The 16,947-nt window shown below is 41.6% G+C and overlaps 1 protein-coding gene across 2 annotated transcripts in view; it reads left to right on the forward strand.

The window, feature by feature from the left end:
• The window catches only part of CCSER1 (coiled-coil serine rich protein 1), a 1,470,964-nt gene that overhangs the window by 109,475 nt on the left and 1,344,542 nt on the right, over positions 1-16,947 (forward strand). The gene's annotated exons all lie outside the window — the stretch shown is intronic.

Consider the following 16,947-nt stretch of genomic DNA (forward strand, 5'->3'; position numbering starts at 1 on the left):
TGTCTCTCTGATTTAAGGGCATAAAAATTAAAAGCTTGAAAATTGTGAAATGTTCAAAATTTTTTGCCAAATTTCCCTTTTTTTTTTTTACAAATAGACGGAAATCATATCAAAGAAATGTTACCACTATCATAAATTTTTATATATCACGAGAAAACATTCGCAGAATCACCGGGATCCGTTGAAGCTTTCCAGAGTTATGACCTCATAAAGTGAGAGTGGTCAGAATTCTAAAAATTGGCCTGGTCAGGAAGGTGAAAACAGGCTTCAGGGTGAAGAGGTTAAAATGTATGTATAGGCTTTCATGAACCCATTATATGGCAAAAGGAGGATCTTTTGGCATTTGCTGAGCCAGTATACATCAAAGGAGTGGTCCAAAGCGAAAGTTGATTTTAATCTTAAATGTCTATCTATTTAATGTTATAATCTAATTACTTTTCTGATATGCTTTGAATAAAAAGTTCCCACTGTTCCCTCTCTATGCTGTTTAACTACTGTATTTTTTTATTTATTTTTACCTCCATTTTGATGATGTTTCGTTTGAGAATCCCCAGTGCATGCTGGGATACTCAAATGGGACGTCATTAGGGGGCCGAGGCTGCGGTCAGTGCTGTAGCTTATTTTCCCACAATGTAATGAAGCCTCATCAGTGATTTATGTTTCAGGCCAGGGCTAGTCCCTGTTCTACTGAGCATGTGTATGTTGTCAATAGTGATGAGCGAGTATACTCGGTGCTTGGGTTTTCCCGAGCATGCTCGGGTGTCCTCTGAGTTTTTTGGCTTGCTCGGAGATTTGGTTTTTGTCAACGCAGCTGCATGATTTGCAGCCGCTAGACAGCCTGAATACATGTGAGGATTCCCTAACAAACAGGCAACCCCCACATGTATTCAGGCTGTCCAGCTGCCGAAATTATGCAGCTGTGTCAACAAAAACTATTTCTCCGAGCACACCAAAATATTCGTAGGACACCCGAGCATGCTTTGGAAAACCCTAGCAATGAGTTGAGTATGCTCGCTCATCACTTGTCAATTATAATGCATGCGCAGTATGGACTACATTCTTACTATGTTATATTCCTTTTCAACTGTGTAGTGACAGCCCTCCCTCACTCACTCTAATGAGGAGTGAAGAGTCGGCAAAAGATCACAATATTAGTACTATAAGGGGCCAGAGCCTGGTAGTTGTGGGTAAGTTTCTGCTCCATGTTCCCCTGGTACTTTGCAGGATGGGTCCTTTCTAAAGGTACCTTCACACGAAGCGACGCTGCAGCGATAGCGACAACGATGGCGATCGCTGCAGCGTCGCTGTTTGATCGCTGGGGAGCTGTCACACAGACCGCTCTCCAGCGACCAACGATGCCGAGGTCCCCGGGTAAACATCGGGTTGCTAAGCGCAGGGCCGCGCTTAGTAACCCGATGTTTACCCTGGTTACCAGCGTAAAAGTAAAAATAACAAACAGTACATACTCACCTGCGCGTCCCCCAGCGTCTGCTTCCTGCACTGTGTGAGCTCCGGCCCTAACAGCACAGCGGTGACGTCACCACTGTGCTTTCACTTTCACTTTAGGGCCGGATCTCAGTAAGTGTCAGGAAGCAGACGCTGGGGGACGCGCAGGTGAGCATGTACTGTTTGTTATTTTTACTTTTACGCTGGTAACCAGGGTAAACATCGGGTTACTAAGCGCGGCCCTGCGCTTGGTAACCCGATGTTTACCCTGGTTACCAGTGTAAAACATCGCTGGTATCGTTGCCTTTGCTTTCAAACACAATGATACACGGCGATCGGACGACCAAATAAAGTTCTGGACTTTATTCAGCGACCAGCGACATCACAGCAGGATCCTGATCGCTGCTGCGTGTCAAACTAAAGGATATCGCTAGCGAGGACGCTGCAACGTCACGGATCGCTAGCGATATCGTTACAAAGTCGTTTCGTGTGAAGGTACCTTAAGTGTTGCATAGCCTCCTACTACTGGAGTTTCCCTCAGGGCCAGTGAAGTACCCTGGTTCGCACTACTGCATCACAGCCTAGCTTGTCTCCACAGTCCTGATCAGCAAGTCTCTCTACCTTTTCAGCAGTTCAATGTCCTTTATCTTCCATTACTAATGCCCTGGATCTACCACTTGGGATCACCCACTAGTCCCATAAACTCAATCCTGTTACCTTTGACGTTCACCAAGCTTAGGGTTTCCTGTGACATGTCATCCTATCCAAGGAACCCTTTAAGGTGGAAGGCCACTCTGTCTCCTCGGTAACTTCAAGGTGGCGCTACTCTCTTGTCTCTTAGTCTCCTTTGCTGTATTTCCTTACGGCAGCTCTGCTCACTTTGAAGTATTAACTGGAACTACTAACTCTCAGGAAGTTCCCCACTGTCTTCCTACAAAGCAACTCCCACTATGGGCTAGTCCCGAACATTAACTCTTACCTTACCCTAATGTCATTATCTAACTACAGTCACTATCTTATCCTACTTATTTTATTTCCTAAGTCATAAATTATGTCTTAACCTATACTGTACACTACCAACACTAGGCATTACTTTTACATTACTTATACACTATACATTGCCATATCACAATACACAATATATACCAAAAGACATAGTTTAAACTACCATACAATGTGATTGGTGTCTTCAGGGGCAGGAACATGATAGCCATTGTCCACCACCCTTTCAGTATGCATTGTAAAGGAGCAAATGTGGTGAACAGGGAGAGCAGAACTGAACCCACCCCTGAAGCAGGAAAACAGATGATTAGTACTGTCAGCGTGGGAGGTGTGAAAGTGAATACTCAAAAGCAGACTCAGCTTGCTGAGTTGTGATTGGCAGCATGAGAGGGAGGGGTAAAAGTGCATGAAGTCATGTCCAGTTGAACTACAAGCTGAGATTTCACATATTGTGCTCCAAAAGCAACAAATCTGAATGTCTGTGCAATGGAGCGATGCAGCAATAAACAAAAAAAGCTTCTGAGTCAGAGGAGTCCGGGAAATTTAGGTACTAACTTAAATTTTATGTGAATGTGACAGGTCCTCTTCATGTGTGTGTAAACGATTCCTTTAAATGTCCACCAGAGTTTGGAGACCTGCAAATGCCATCTGCTGGCTATAGGCTTGATCAATGGTTAGTGGTCCAAATTGTTCCTATTTAAATAATGAGATAAACAAATAGTTTTAGCATGCAGTGTTATTTGCATAGGACTGTCCATCAAACTAGAGGAGAAAAGCAGTGGAGCTTATACAAGTTCTTCTAAAAAGTTTTTTTTTTCATTCATTCTTGTGCAGATTTACAGGACAGATCCTGGAATTAAAATGTTGGCTACTATTCATCATGCATACAACTCAGCATTTAACTATCATTTATTGTAGTCATACATCTTTTACCTCTTGATTATGAGGGTACTGATCTTCTTGTCGTTTGTTCCAGACCAGAAATTGTGTCGACCATTGTGATGTAACCATGTCGTAAATCTCTCCAACATAACTGGTCATGTAAAGTCTTTTATAAAGCTGAAAAGGCTCTAAGAAAAGTGTTTTTCTAGCTGACAAAATCTCCTGAAAATGTTTATATAGCATGTAATCAGCTGGTTAATCTTTCGTGTGACAAGATGACAAATAACGCAGACTTCTATGGCACATGTTCTGTCTGAGAAGCTCTCAGCTACACTACCACACTGTCAATGTTGATGTCTTCTTCCACGATCTCAGGGCACAAACATTCGCTGAGGCACATCTTTATATGACTACATGGAAACCTTTTTCAAGGGACACTGTACTTTCATAGAAACGGTATACTGGATGTGCAGTATATCTTGAGAATATGGTACACTTTATAATAAACAGACTTCAAAAATGAAATAAATAGTAGTTTACAATACACATGCTGCTTGAAAAGAAATGGCAAGCCACTATACTGGATTGACTATGGTTGATTCCAAAAGATACAACACATGCTGCAGGACCTTCAGATGGTATCAAAATGGAGCTGGGTGCACATTCTCCTGGAGCTGATCAGGGCAATCCAAAAACACTAATACTTGTAGAGGATTGACACACTGATAAGCTCTGGACCTGCTTGAAAACATTTTTTTATTTAGTGTTCTTTCAAATCCAAAGTTTTCACCGCATAGGAAAGTATATTTATTGAAGTCCAGCATCACTTTTACTAATATACTCTTTCTCAGGCATGAAGAAATTAAAGGAAGATAAAGATAAGTATATTAAAAGCACAAAGTCCAGAGTTGTTCTCTTCAAAGGCAGAAATCCCAGCGTACAATAAACTTCGATAACCTTGGACTTCCTGATAAAGCTAGCCTCGTCTTCTTCCTTCGAGTTTTTCATACCTGAAGAAGGGTGAATAACACAAAACATTACAGCACTTCTTGAATATACAATTGTGCTCAAAAGTTTACATACCCCAGCAGAATTTTTGCTTTCTTAGCCTTTTTTCAGAGAATATGAATAATAGCACCATAACTTCTTATCCACTCATGGTTAGTGGTTGGGTGAAGCCATTTATTGTCAAACTACAGTACTGTGTTTTCTCTTTTTAAATCATAACAACTCAAATCATCCAAATTACTCTGATCTAAAGTTCACATACCCTGGTGATTTTGGCCTGATAACATGCACAGAAGTTGACGAAGTTGACACAAATGGGTTTGAATGGCTACTAAAGGTAACATCCTCAACTGTGACCTGTGACACATGCCAGGAAAATTGTTCGGGATGCAAAGAAAAACCCACAGATCCATGTCAAATGGATTGGTTAGACCAACCATTTTTTTATTTGTTAATACATAAATCAATAGTACACATGAAAATAAGAAACACTGTAATCTTATACAGCATACTAAGGCTATGTTCATACATTCATTTTTTCCGCACACTTTGACTGTCCCAGCAAAGCAAATGATATTTCTGAAATCTCCAGCACATGTTGTTTATTTTTTCTTGTCTATTCCTTCAGCATTTTTGCAGCATTTTTTAGTCATTTCAATGAATAGGGAAAAACATATATAAGATGCATACCAAAACTTGCCAAAACTGGGGCAAGAAATAGCGTATGTTACGCAGTGTTTTCCCTGCCCACACATCAGTATTTGCAGCAGATTTTTCTGCAGCAAATACTAAATGTGTGCACGTACCCTAATGTAGAAATTTCCTTCTTTCTCCTCCTGAGCTGATCTTTGAAATGGTATCCTACATCTAAGGGACAAGGCTCCTTTATTATATAAAGGTCAACTTCTTTAGTCAGCACGTTGGCTTAGTGGATAGCATTGCAGCGCTGGAGTCATGGGTTTGAACCCTACCTTGGGCAACATCTGGAGGGAAAAAAAACGAACCATTTTTTCCAAAATTTGCCGGATTGTGCCTGATGGCAAAAACCTGGTGTGTGAAAGTAGCCTTAAGGTCCTAATAATGTTTTCTATATAGTGTAACTGATTGCAATGAGAGACTGTCCATGTTTTAAGCTGCAGAGAGTTCCAGCCGCATGAATCTCATGACAGGTTATTATTATATGTGATAAGTAGTGTTGAGCATTCCGATACCGCAAGTATCGGGTATCGGCCGATATTTGCGGTATCGGAATTCCGATACCGAGTTCCGATATTTTTGTGATATCGGAAATCGGAATCGGAAGTTCCCTGTGTATGGTTCCCAGGGTCTGGAGGAGAGGAGACTCTCCTTCAGGCCCTGGGATCCATATTCATGTAAAAAATAAAGAATTAAAATAAAAAATATGGATATACTCACCCCTCCGGCGGCCCCTGGACCATACCGATGTAACCGGCAGCCTCCGTTCCTAAGAATGAGGAGTTTAGGACCTGCAATGACGTCGCGGCTTGTGATTGGTCGCGTGAGCGGTCTCGCGATCAATCACAAGCCGCGACGTCATCGAAGGTCCTCAACTCCTCATTCTTAGTAACGGAGGCTGCCGGTTACAATCGGTAAGGTCCAGGGGCCGCCGGAGGGGTGAGTATATCCATATTTTTTATTTTAATTCTTTATTTTTTACATGAATATGGATCCCAGGGCCTGAAGGAGAGTTTCCTCTCCTTCAGACCCTGTGAACAATCCAGGATACCTTCCGATACTTGTGTCCCATTGACTTGTCTTGGTATCGGGTATCGGTATTGGCGATATCCGATATTTTTCGGATATCGGCCGATACTATCCGATACCGATACTTTCAAGTATCGGAAGGTATCGCTCAACACTAGTGATAAGTATAGAAAAAAAAGTAAATACCATTATTATTAATATTATTCTTGCTTATATAGTCCCATTAATTCCACAACGCTTTACAGATATCATCATAACTGTCCCTATAGGGGCTCACAATGTAAATTCCCTATCAGTATGTCTTTGGAATGTGGGAGGAAACCGGAGAACCCAGAGGAAACCCACGCAAACAAGGGGAGAACATACAAATTCCTTTCAGATTATGTACTTGGGGGGATTTAAACCTGGGAGCCCCACTTTGTAAGGCTACAGTGCTAACCACTAAGCCACTCTACTGCCGTTAGCAGAGCCAGTATCAGCACCTTGGCAAGTGGCGGGGTCCTGGACAATTTGGGGGCCTGATCGTCACCAGGGACACCATCTACGCTGCTTGCCAGTTGCCACATCAATCCATTTTCCCCTGGGTCCGGTCCTGCTATTGGGGGCATCTCCAGCATCCGCAGCACAACACTGCTTCCTTGTATCAGCTCTGGGTAGAGTCTAGAACGGAGTTTCTCCGGTTTGAGATGATGATGTCAAAGAAAGGGTCGCTACCTCCTCTAGTTACCTTAAGTGCGGACCCTCCGATACACAATACCGGGAAGCAGAGTGCTGAGGATGCTGGAGATTAGGTGAGACTTCTCTACACATGATCCTGAGAGGACTGAGGAGCTGCATGGGTTTGTGTGGAGAAGGAAATTATGTATGTTAGTTTTTATACAGTATATAGGAGAAAGTGTAAGTGGTCTGATACTGTGTTCTGTTGGCACAAAAAAGTGGATCAGGTTACTACATGGGGCTGCAAGTAATTTGTCTTGCATAAGGAATGGGCACGGTTCTGCAGGTTGTGGGGGCTTGTATAAGTAAAGGGGTGATGTTGCATGGTTTAGTAAGTAAAGGGGTGATGTTGTTAGTCTTTCACAGGGGTGATGCATGCATGGTGCTGCATGTTGTGGGGGCTTTCACAGAAGGGGATAATGTAGCATGTTGGGGACTTGCGGTGGTTTTCGTGTGTTTGCATAGGGAAGGAGGTGATGCATGCATGTGCTGAATGTTGTAGGGGCTTGCACAGGGAATGGGTTAATGTGGCATGTTGAGGCCTTGCATATGTAAGGGGGTGATGTTGCATTTCATTCCTCGTGCACATTGAATTTGGCTGATGCTGCATGCACAGGGCTAGATGTTGGGGGACTTGTACAGTAAAGGGGTGCATCATGAATCATGGTATGGGGTAAAGGGGCCCACTGAGACTCTTTCACCCGGGGCCCATGAGAACCTGAAGCAGGCCCTGGCCGGTAGCTCCATCCTCTCAATATTCACACACCTAGCACTAACTTCTAACTATTGTCCTACATGCTTTATATAACAATACATGACAGACCGTGGTGAACCATTGTTTTACTCACCAATAAAAGAACTAATTGAAAAGGAATGATAGTCCTATGTCTTCAAGAAAAATATAAGAAAGAATTGAATTTCATATGCAATAATAAATATGAATGCAAAACTTCCTTGAAGTTTTCCTAAGTGGAGATACCCCTATGATACACATAGGCCGTAGTGTATACAGGAATGCCCCACTAGTTGCATTACACAGGGTAAAATAAATTGGTATCATTATTATGTTACATTGTGGCGTGAGGATTCCTAGCAGAAGCATGCTCATTTAATTGCAGTGAGAGGTGTGAGTAGCATCTTACTGTTAAATGGGGAATCACTAGGCATTTATTCATTGCTAACTAGATTTTCATGCCAGGGACACCTCCGGTTTGCAATAACAGATGCCATATAGAGTACAAAATAGTCCGAAAACTCAATCAGGCTTTTCACACACTATCAGGGTGTTATTTTAAGGCAGATGCTGCATGACTTTTTTTTCCAGGATTTTTATACTGAATATATTTGTATAGAAATTTTAGTGCAGGTATCGGTCTGTTTAAATACATTTCTAAATAAAGTATGCACATTACTATGATGACATTCATTCTTAACACCTTTCCGATATGGCGATTTCTCCATTTTTGCTTTTGCTTCCTTTTCCCCTTCTAAGAGCCATAACTTTTTTATTTTTCCACTGATATAGCCGTATGATGGTTTGTTTTTTGCAGGACCATTTCAGCTTTTGAACACCATTTATTTTACTATATAGAGTACTGTAAAATAGGAAAACATTTTCAAGTGGAGTGAAATTGTGGAAAAAATGTAATTACACAAAGGTTACTTGGGTTTAGTTTTTTACAGCATTCGTTATGAGGTAAACATTATCTTTCAATATGATTTTCTAGATCGCAAGCCTAACTATTTTTTATTTTAGTAGTAAAAAATAAATGGAAATTTGTTAAAAAAAATGTTGCTTGAGTCCTTATTTTTATTTTCATTTTTCAGTTGATGGGGCTATGCGAGAGTTTATTATTTTGCAAGCAAACAAAGAGAGTAGTGTGCAAAGGCAAGGATCACCATTGAATATACAAGATTTAACAAAATTATCTTTATTCAAAATTAGTCAAGCAAAACAAGACGAGATTTAAAAACAATTAAAAAACCCCCAAAGGTTTATAGATGAATAACAACATGGAAGGTCATATAAGTACCCTCCAGACTCCTCCACTATGTGCAACGGAAGTGTGCTGAGGTCAGGCACACTATACAGAAAAAAAAAACATATGAACAGTACAAAATATACAAAGCTCAAAAAAACTCAAACATTACAAAATATGAAGATACATCCTTTGACTGTAAATAATTGAACCCCTTTAAAGGGAATACAGGGTGGGCCATTTATATGTATACACCTAAATAAAATGGGAATGGTTGGTGATATCAACTTCCTGTTTGTGGTACATTAGTATATGGGAGGGGGAAACTTTTCAAGATGGGTGGTCACCATGGCGGCTATTTTGAAGTTGGCCATTTTGGATCCAACATTATTTTTTACAATGGGAAGAGGGTCATGTGACACATCAAACTTTTGAGAATTTCACAAGAAAAACACTGGTGTTCTTGGTTTTAACGTAACTTTATTTTTCTCATGAGTTATTTTCAAGTTTATGACCACTTATAAAATGTCTTCAAAGTGCTGCCCATTGTGCTGGATTGTCAATGCAACCCTCTTCTCCCACTCTTGACACACTGATAGCAACACCGCAGAAGAAATGCTAGCACAGACTTCCAGTATCCATTGTTTCAGATGCTGCACATCTTGTATCTTCACAGCATAGACAATTGCCTTCAGATGACCCCAAAGATAAAAGTCTAAGGGGGTCAGATTGGAAGACCTTGGTGGCCATTCAACTGGCCCACGATGACCAATCCACTTTTGAAACTGTTCATGTAGGAATGCTCAGACCTCACACCCATAATTGATGTTATGGTGTGGTATATGGGGTACAAAGATAGTGGGCCATTCTTCATCGATATAAACCTCAATGCTACTGGATATTTGAAATTGCTACATGATGATGTGTTGCCCTTTTTATGCACTGAAGATGGCACGTTCCCTGAGTTTTTCCAGCAAGATGGTGCCCCACCGCATTATGGGTGTCAGGTCTGAGCATTCCTACAAGGAATCTGAACCTTAGACTAGCATTGCGGTGTTGCTATCAGTGTGTCAAGAGTTATCACCAACCATTCCCATTTTATTTAGGTGTATCCATGTAAATGGCCCACCTTGTATAATAATTTCTGAGAATGGAAGGAGTAAGGAACTATCTCTATAAAAGGGAAATAACCAACAGTCAGAGGGAAAGAAGAAGAAAGAGCAAATAAATAAGGCTGTATAAGACCTGTTGAAATCTAAGAAGAAAGGTTATTCGGTCACATCATAGAGGAGGGGGAAGCTCCCCACGCGTATTGCCACACAGCGGGGCTTCCTCAGGGGTTCAATGTATTTTCATATTTTTTAATTTTGGAGTTTTTTTGAGCTTTGTATATTTTATACTGTTTATATGGTTTTTTTTTCTGTATAGTGTGCTTGACCTCAACACACTCCCGCTGCGCATAGTGGAGGAATCTGGAGAGTACTTATATGACCTTCCATGTTGTTGTTCATCTATAAACCTTTGGGTTTTTGAAATCACGTCTTGTTTTGCTTGCCTAATTTTGAATAAAGATAATTTTGTTAAATCTTGTATATTCAATGGTGATCCTTGCCTTTGCACACTACTCTCTTTGTTTGCTCATATTGTATTTCTTTAGGGTGTGGTCAGTGATCCCATTTACTTATATTTATAGTAGTGCCCTCAGTGTTTGTCTCTAGCTTATTATTTTGCGGGGCAAGCTGACATTTTTTATTGATTCCAGTTTGGACTAGATGCAACGTTTTAATAGTTTCTTATTGTAGTTTTTGAGTTATTGCGGTGATTGAAAACTGCAATTCCGGTGTTTTGATTTTTCTTATCTTGTCTTGACTAGGGTTGAGCGACTTTTCCTTTTTTGAGGTCGAGTCGGGTTTCATGAAACCCGACTTTCTCAAAAGTCGAGTCGAGTGAAATCGGCCGATCTTCTTGAAAAGTCGGGGTCGGGGATTGGCCGAAACACGAAACCCAATGCAAGTTAATGGAAAATCTATATTTTTTTATATTTACTTCAGCGCGATATATGTGAAAAGCCGGTAATTCAATTGCCGGCTTTTCATTTCTCCTGCCTAAACCCGACATGATATGAGACATGGTTTACATACAGGAAACCATGTCATATCATCCTTTTTTTTGCATATTCCACACTACTAATGTTAGTAGTGTGTATGTGCAAAATTTTGGCGCTGTAGCTAATAAATTTAAGGGTTAAATCATGGAAAAAAGTGGCGTGGGCTCCCGCACAATTTTCTCCGCCAGAGTGGTAAAGCCAGTGACTGACGGCAGATATTAATAGCCTAGAGAGGGTCCATGGTTATTGGCCCCCCCTGGTTACAAACATCTGCCCTCAGCCACCCCAGAAAAGGCACATCTGGAAGATGCGCATATTCTGGCACTTGGCCACTCTCTTCCCACTCCCGTGTAGCGGTGGGATATGGGGTAATGAAGGGTTAATGCCACCTTGCTATTGTAAGGTGACATTAAGCCAGATTAATAATGGAGAGGTGTCAATTATGACACCTATCCATTATTAATCCAATTGTATGAAATGGTTAAAAAAACACACACACAATATTGCAAAGTATTTTAATGAAATAAAGACACAGGTTGTTGTAATATTTTATTATACTGGTAATCCACCTGAAGACCATCGTTCTGTAACAAAGGAAAAATAATAAACCAACAATATACATACCTTCTGTAGATCTGTCCCATGATGTAAATCCATCTGAAAGGGTTAAAATATTTTACAGGCAGGAGCTCTGCTATAATGCAGCTGTGCTCGTGCCTGTAAAACCCCAGGAATGAAGGTAATGTAGGTCAATGACCTGTATTTACCTTCATTCGCGGTGAGGCGCCCTCTGCTGGATGTCCTCATGAACTGGAGCCTTGGAAAAGTTCCCACGCTGGAGTTCATATGAGGACATCCAGCAGAGGGCACCTCACCGCGAATTAAGGTAAATACAGGTCATTGACCTACATTACCTTCATTCCTGGGGTTTTACAGGCACGAGCACAGATGCATTATAGCAGAGCTCCTGCCTGTAAAATATTTTAACCCTTTCAGATGGATTTACATCGTGGGACGTTACAGATCTACGGAAGGTATGTATACGGGAGTGGGAAGAGAGTGGCCAAGTGCCAGAATAGGCGCATCTTCCAGATGTGCCTTTTCTGGGGTGGCTGGGGGCAGATGTTTGTAGCCGGGGGGGGCAGAAACCGTGGACCCTCTCTAGGCTATTAATATCTGTCCTCAGTCACTGGCTTTACCACTCTGGCGGAGAAAATTGCGCGGGAGCCCATGCCAAAAGCCGGTAATTCAATTGCCGGCTTTTCATTTCTCCTGCCTAAACCCAACATGATATGAGACATGGTTTACATACAGTAAACCATGTCATATCCCCCTTTTTTTGCATATCACGCTGAAGTAATTATAAATATATATATGTGTCTCAATGACATATATATATATTTATATAAAAAATGAAACCCGACTTTGGAGCGAAGATCGCCGACTGCCGACCCGATCCCACAGTGAGATCGGGTCAGGTTTCACGAAACCCGACTTTCCCAAAAGTCGGCGACATTTGAAATTGGCGGATCTGTTTCGCTCAACCCTAGTCTTGACTACTCCAACTCCCTACTAATCAATCTTTTCCTCACTAAACTCTCCACTCTACCATATATCCTGACTACAGCAGCCAGGTTCCTATTCCTTTCCAGCAACTACACAGATGCCTGCACCCTGTGACAGTCATTACACTGGTTGCGCAACTATTGAGGCCTTTACAAAGAAATCACTTTCATTCACAAAAGCCTCCACAGTGCTACACTCCTCTGCATTTTGTAATAATGTCTATCTACCACCTTACCCGTGTTCTCTGTTCATCTTTAAATTTAAGCCTAACAGCTTCCATTCTAATCCTCCCACTCCGTCTTCCAAAAGTTTTGCTGAGCTACACCAGCTCTCTCAATTGCACTACCCCATACAACCACACTATCCATAGTTTAAAGCATCTTATAAAAATACATGTTTTTAGGCAGATTGATAAAATCACCTCAGTATAATCGAATTTTCTCCATATCCTTTTTTCTACATTGTTACTAAGAATCTGGTCCTTTCAACAGTTTTCCCCATGCACTCCATAACATTTCATGGCTACCCATAGATAGATTCTGTCTGGTGTCTGGCTCATTTAGCTTTGCTTGCAAACCTCTATTTATTATAAAAGATGGCCAGAGAATACCATACAAGACCTTTTTTATTTTTGTGTCACTTCTCTTGTTTTTGTAATTTTAACTATTCCCAAATAATTCCTTCTAAGTGCAGATAATATGTAATGTAGATTCATATTTGCAGCCCTTTGTTTGCTCTATGCCTGTAGTAGAGTAAACTAAATAAATCTTATTTGTTAGATGTTCCTTAATATGGGAAAAGTTATTTTTGCATCCCTGGGAAAGTGCACATTTTCAGCTCTGGAAACAATCCAGTTCTTTTGAATTGAAGCAGAATTGATTTGCATATTAAATGTTTGTTTCTTTAATCAGCTCTCATGCTGGTGACTATTGAAATATGATTATACAGTGAGTGAAGAGCTCTAGCGCAGCCCATTCTTGTGTCTCCATCTGCAGCCATTAATGTTTGGGAGGTTTGGTAATCTCCGTCTTTTGGCTTTGTGTAAACAGAAATTCTTCATTTGAATGAAACTTTATATAGATTTTTTGTTAAATTATAAATGTCTTCCTTTATTACATGTGGGACGGGTGTGTCCTACCCATAGTATCCATATGGCAATTTCAATAGCATCAATGAAATCCCAATATTTATTAGCTATTTTATCTAAAGGGATGATATCAGCTGTAACAGAGCTCAGTATGTTTTTCTATATTTTGCTTTTGTGCATTATAAAAGGGGTAAAGTCTCTGTTCCCTTTCTACGGAGCTCTGATGTTCTCAAAACTGCAAATTAGCTTCACTCTGGAATAGCTGATGACTTGCTAATTATCGGTGGTCCTACCATAGGTACTCCACTACTATGTTCATTATCTATAGAACTTCTGTAGATAATCAAGTACATTGCATGGCTGCTGTTTCCACAGTTCCTTGGACAATAAATAAAGTTGTTGGACCTCCAATAATTAGCAAGTAATCAACAATCGTGTAAATAGCAAATGATAACATGCACAGTTGAGAATAACCGTTTAAAGGGAACCTGTCAGCAGGATTGTGCATAGTAACATACAGACAATGTCAGGTTGGTGCTGTTATACTGATTAAATTCATGCATTGGTTGATGAAATCTGTCTTGTGGTTGTTGTTTAATCTCTATTTGTAGTTTTCAGTTAATGATATGCTCGTGCTCACATTACCACACATAATCCCACCCCTCCACCACATTACCACACATAATCCCGCCCCCCACCCCATTACCACACATAATCCTGCCCCCCACCACATTACCACACATAATCCTGCCCCCACCCAATTATCACACATAATCCGGCCCCCCACCACATCACCACACATAATCTCACCCCCCACCACATCACCACACATAATCCCGCCCCCCACCACATAACCACACATAATCCCGCCCCCCATCATATCACCACACATAATCCCACCCCCCCACCACATTACCACACTTAATCCCGCCCCCCACCACATTACCACACATAATCCCCCACCACCACATTACCACACATAATCCCGCCCCCCCACCACATTACCACACAGAATCCCACCCCCCCACCACATTACCACACATAATCCCGCCCCAACACATTACCACACATAATCCCGCCCCCCATCGCATTACCACACATAATCCCACCCCCCACCACATTACCACACATAATCCCACCCCCCACCACATTACCACACATAATCCCACCCCCCCACCACATTACCACACATAATCCCGCCCCCACATTACCACACATAATCCCGCCCCCACATTACCACACATAATCCCGCCCCCCACCACATTACCACACATAATCCTGCCCCCCACCACATTACCACACATATTCCCGCCCCCCACCACATTACCACACATAATCCCCCACCACCATATTACCACACATAATCCCGCCCCCACCACATTACCACACATAATCCCGCCCCCCACCACATTACCACACATAATCCCGCCCCCACCACATTACCACACATAATCCCACCCCCCACCACATTACCACACATAATCCCGCCCCCACCACATTACCACACACAATCCCGTCCCCCACCGCATTACCGTACACAATCCCGCCCCCCCACCACATTACCACACACAATCCCGCCCCCCCACATTACCACACGAGGCTCCGTCCCCACACATTACCACACGATGCTCCGTCCCCACACATTACCACACAAGGCTCCGTACACACACATTACCACATGAGGCTCCGTCCTCACACATTACCACACGAGGCTCCGTCCCCACACATTACCACACGAGGCTCCGTCCTCACACATTACCACACGAGGCTCCGTCCCCACACATTACCACGCGAGGCTCTGTCCCCACACATTACCATACGAGGCTCCGTCCCTCCATATTACCACACGAGGCTCCGTCCCCACACATTACCACACGAGGCTCCATCCTCACACATTACCACATGAGGCTGCATCCCCACACATTACCACACGAGGCTCTGTCCCCACACATTACCACACAAATCCAGTTTGCTTTTGATTTTACACTGTGAATAAAATGTATTAGTATTATTCTGATTTTTAATTATTATTATTGTTACTAACTTCATTTTAAGTTCATTTACCACCTGTGTAAGCGCTATTGAATGTTGTCATTATTTACTTTAGTTTAATCACTAGCAGCGTTAATTAGATAGCAATGAGCATGCTGAGCGTTAGCTGGCTGGAAACAGCTAGTATCTATATATGAGCACAATTATATAATGACAGATTATTGATTAGTCATATCACCAACATGTCAGAAAAATAAGGGGTGCATCGCTATTCCAAGTATATCAATACATATAGCATAATGGAGTGCCACACCTAGTCTGTAATCATTGTGAACATAAGAAAGAAAATCGACTAAACTAATAATAGCATGCACATCCACAGCATAGCAAAATAATAGAAAAACCTTTATTACACCTCAAAACATGACAAATATAAAAACCATTAAAAACACATATAACATGACCAAACAACAACAAGTGACAACAACAAGTGACCACCTCTCAGGTTGTATGCTTATTAGTGTTGAGCATTCCGATACTGTAAATATCGGGTATCGGCCGATATTCGCTGTATCAGAATTCCGATACCGAGTTCCGATATTTTTGGGATATTGGAACTCGGAATCGGGATCGAAGGTCCTTCACTCACTGCATTCTTAGGAACGGAGGCTGCCGGTTGCACCGCTGAGAGCCAGGGGCCGTCCAAGGGTGAGTATATCCATATTTTTTATTTTTATTCTTTATTTTTTACATTAATATGGATCCCAGGGCCTGAAGGAGAGTTTCCTCTCCTTCAGACCCTGGGAACCATCCAGGATCGCTCCCTATTACGTTCCGATATTTGTGTCCCATTGACTTGTATTTTTTGGATATCGGCCGATCCAATCCGATACCTATACTTTCAAATATCGGAAGGTATCGCTCAACACTAATGCTTATCCTTTTTCCCAGTGTTGCTATATATCCCATAGTCGGGGTTCTTTCTTCCCTCCTCTTATCTATGGAGTCCATTACTGTGGGATTGTATTTCCACAAAAGATAAGACATTGGGCATTTGATATTGAAGACACACAATTATATGCCCTCTATACTATGGCAGAGGCATTCACTGGCACACTGCAGATAACAATCATCCCTCTGCATATCATCTAAGGGGCATTGTGTTTATCATTTATATTGTGGTGGTCATGTTATCATTATTTTGATGTTCTGTGGGTTGCCATCAGCACATGTCGTTGCTACATGTGAGTATATACTATTTTTGATTTGTTTGGATTAATCACTATTGAGTGTTTGACATTGTCTGAATTATTAGCCATTTGGCCACTCCAGCATTATCCTTCCATTGCCCAGTTGGCCTAGGTTCTGGGGGTGTGGGTGTATTGGTCATGTTATATGTGTATTTTAATGGTTTTTATATTTCTCATGTTTTGAGG

Source organism: Ranitomeya variabilis, chromosome 1 (genome assembly GCF_051348905.1).
Source record: "Ranitomeya variabilis isolate aRanVar5 chromosome 1, aRanVar5.hap1, whole genome shotgun sequence".
Taxonomy (NCBI): Eukaryota; Metazoa; Chordata; class Amphibia; order Anura; family Dendrobatidae; genus Ranitomeya; species Ranitomeya variabilis.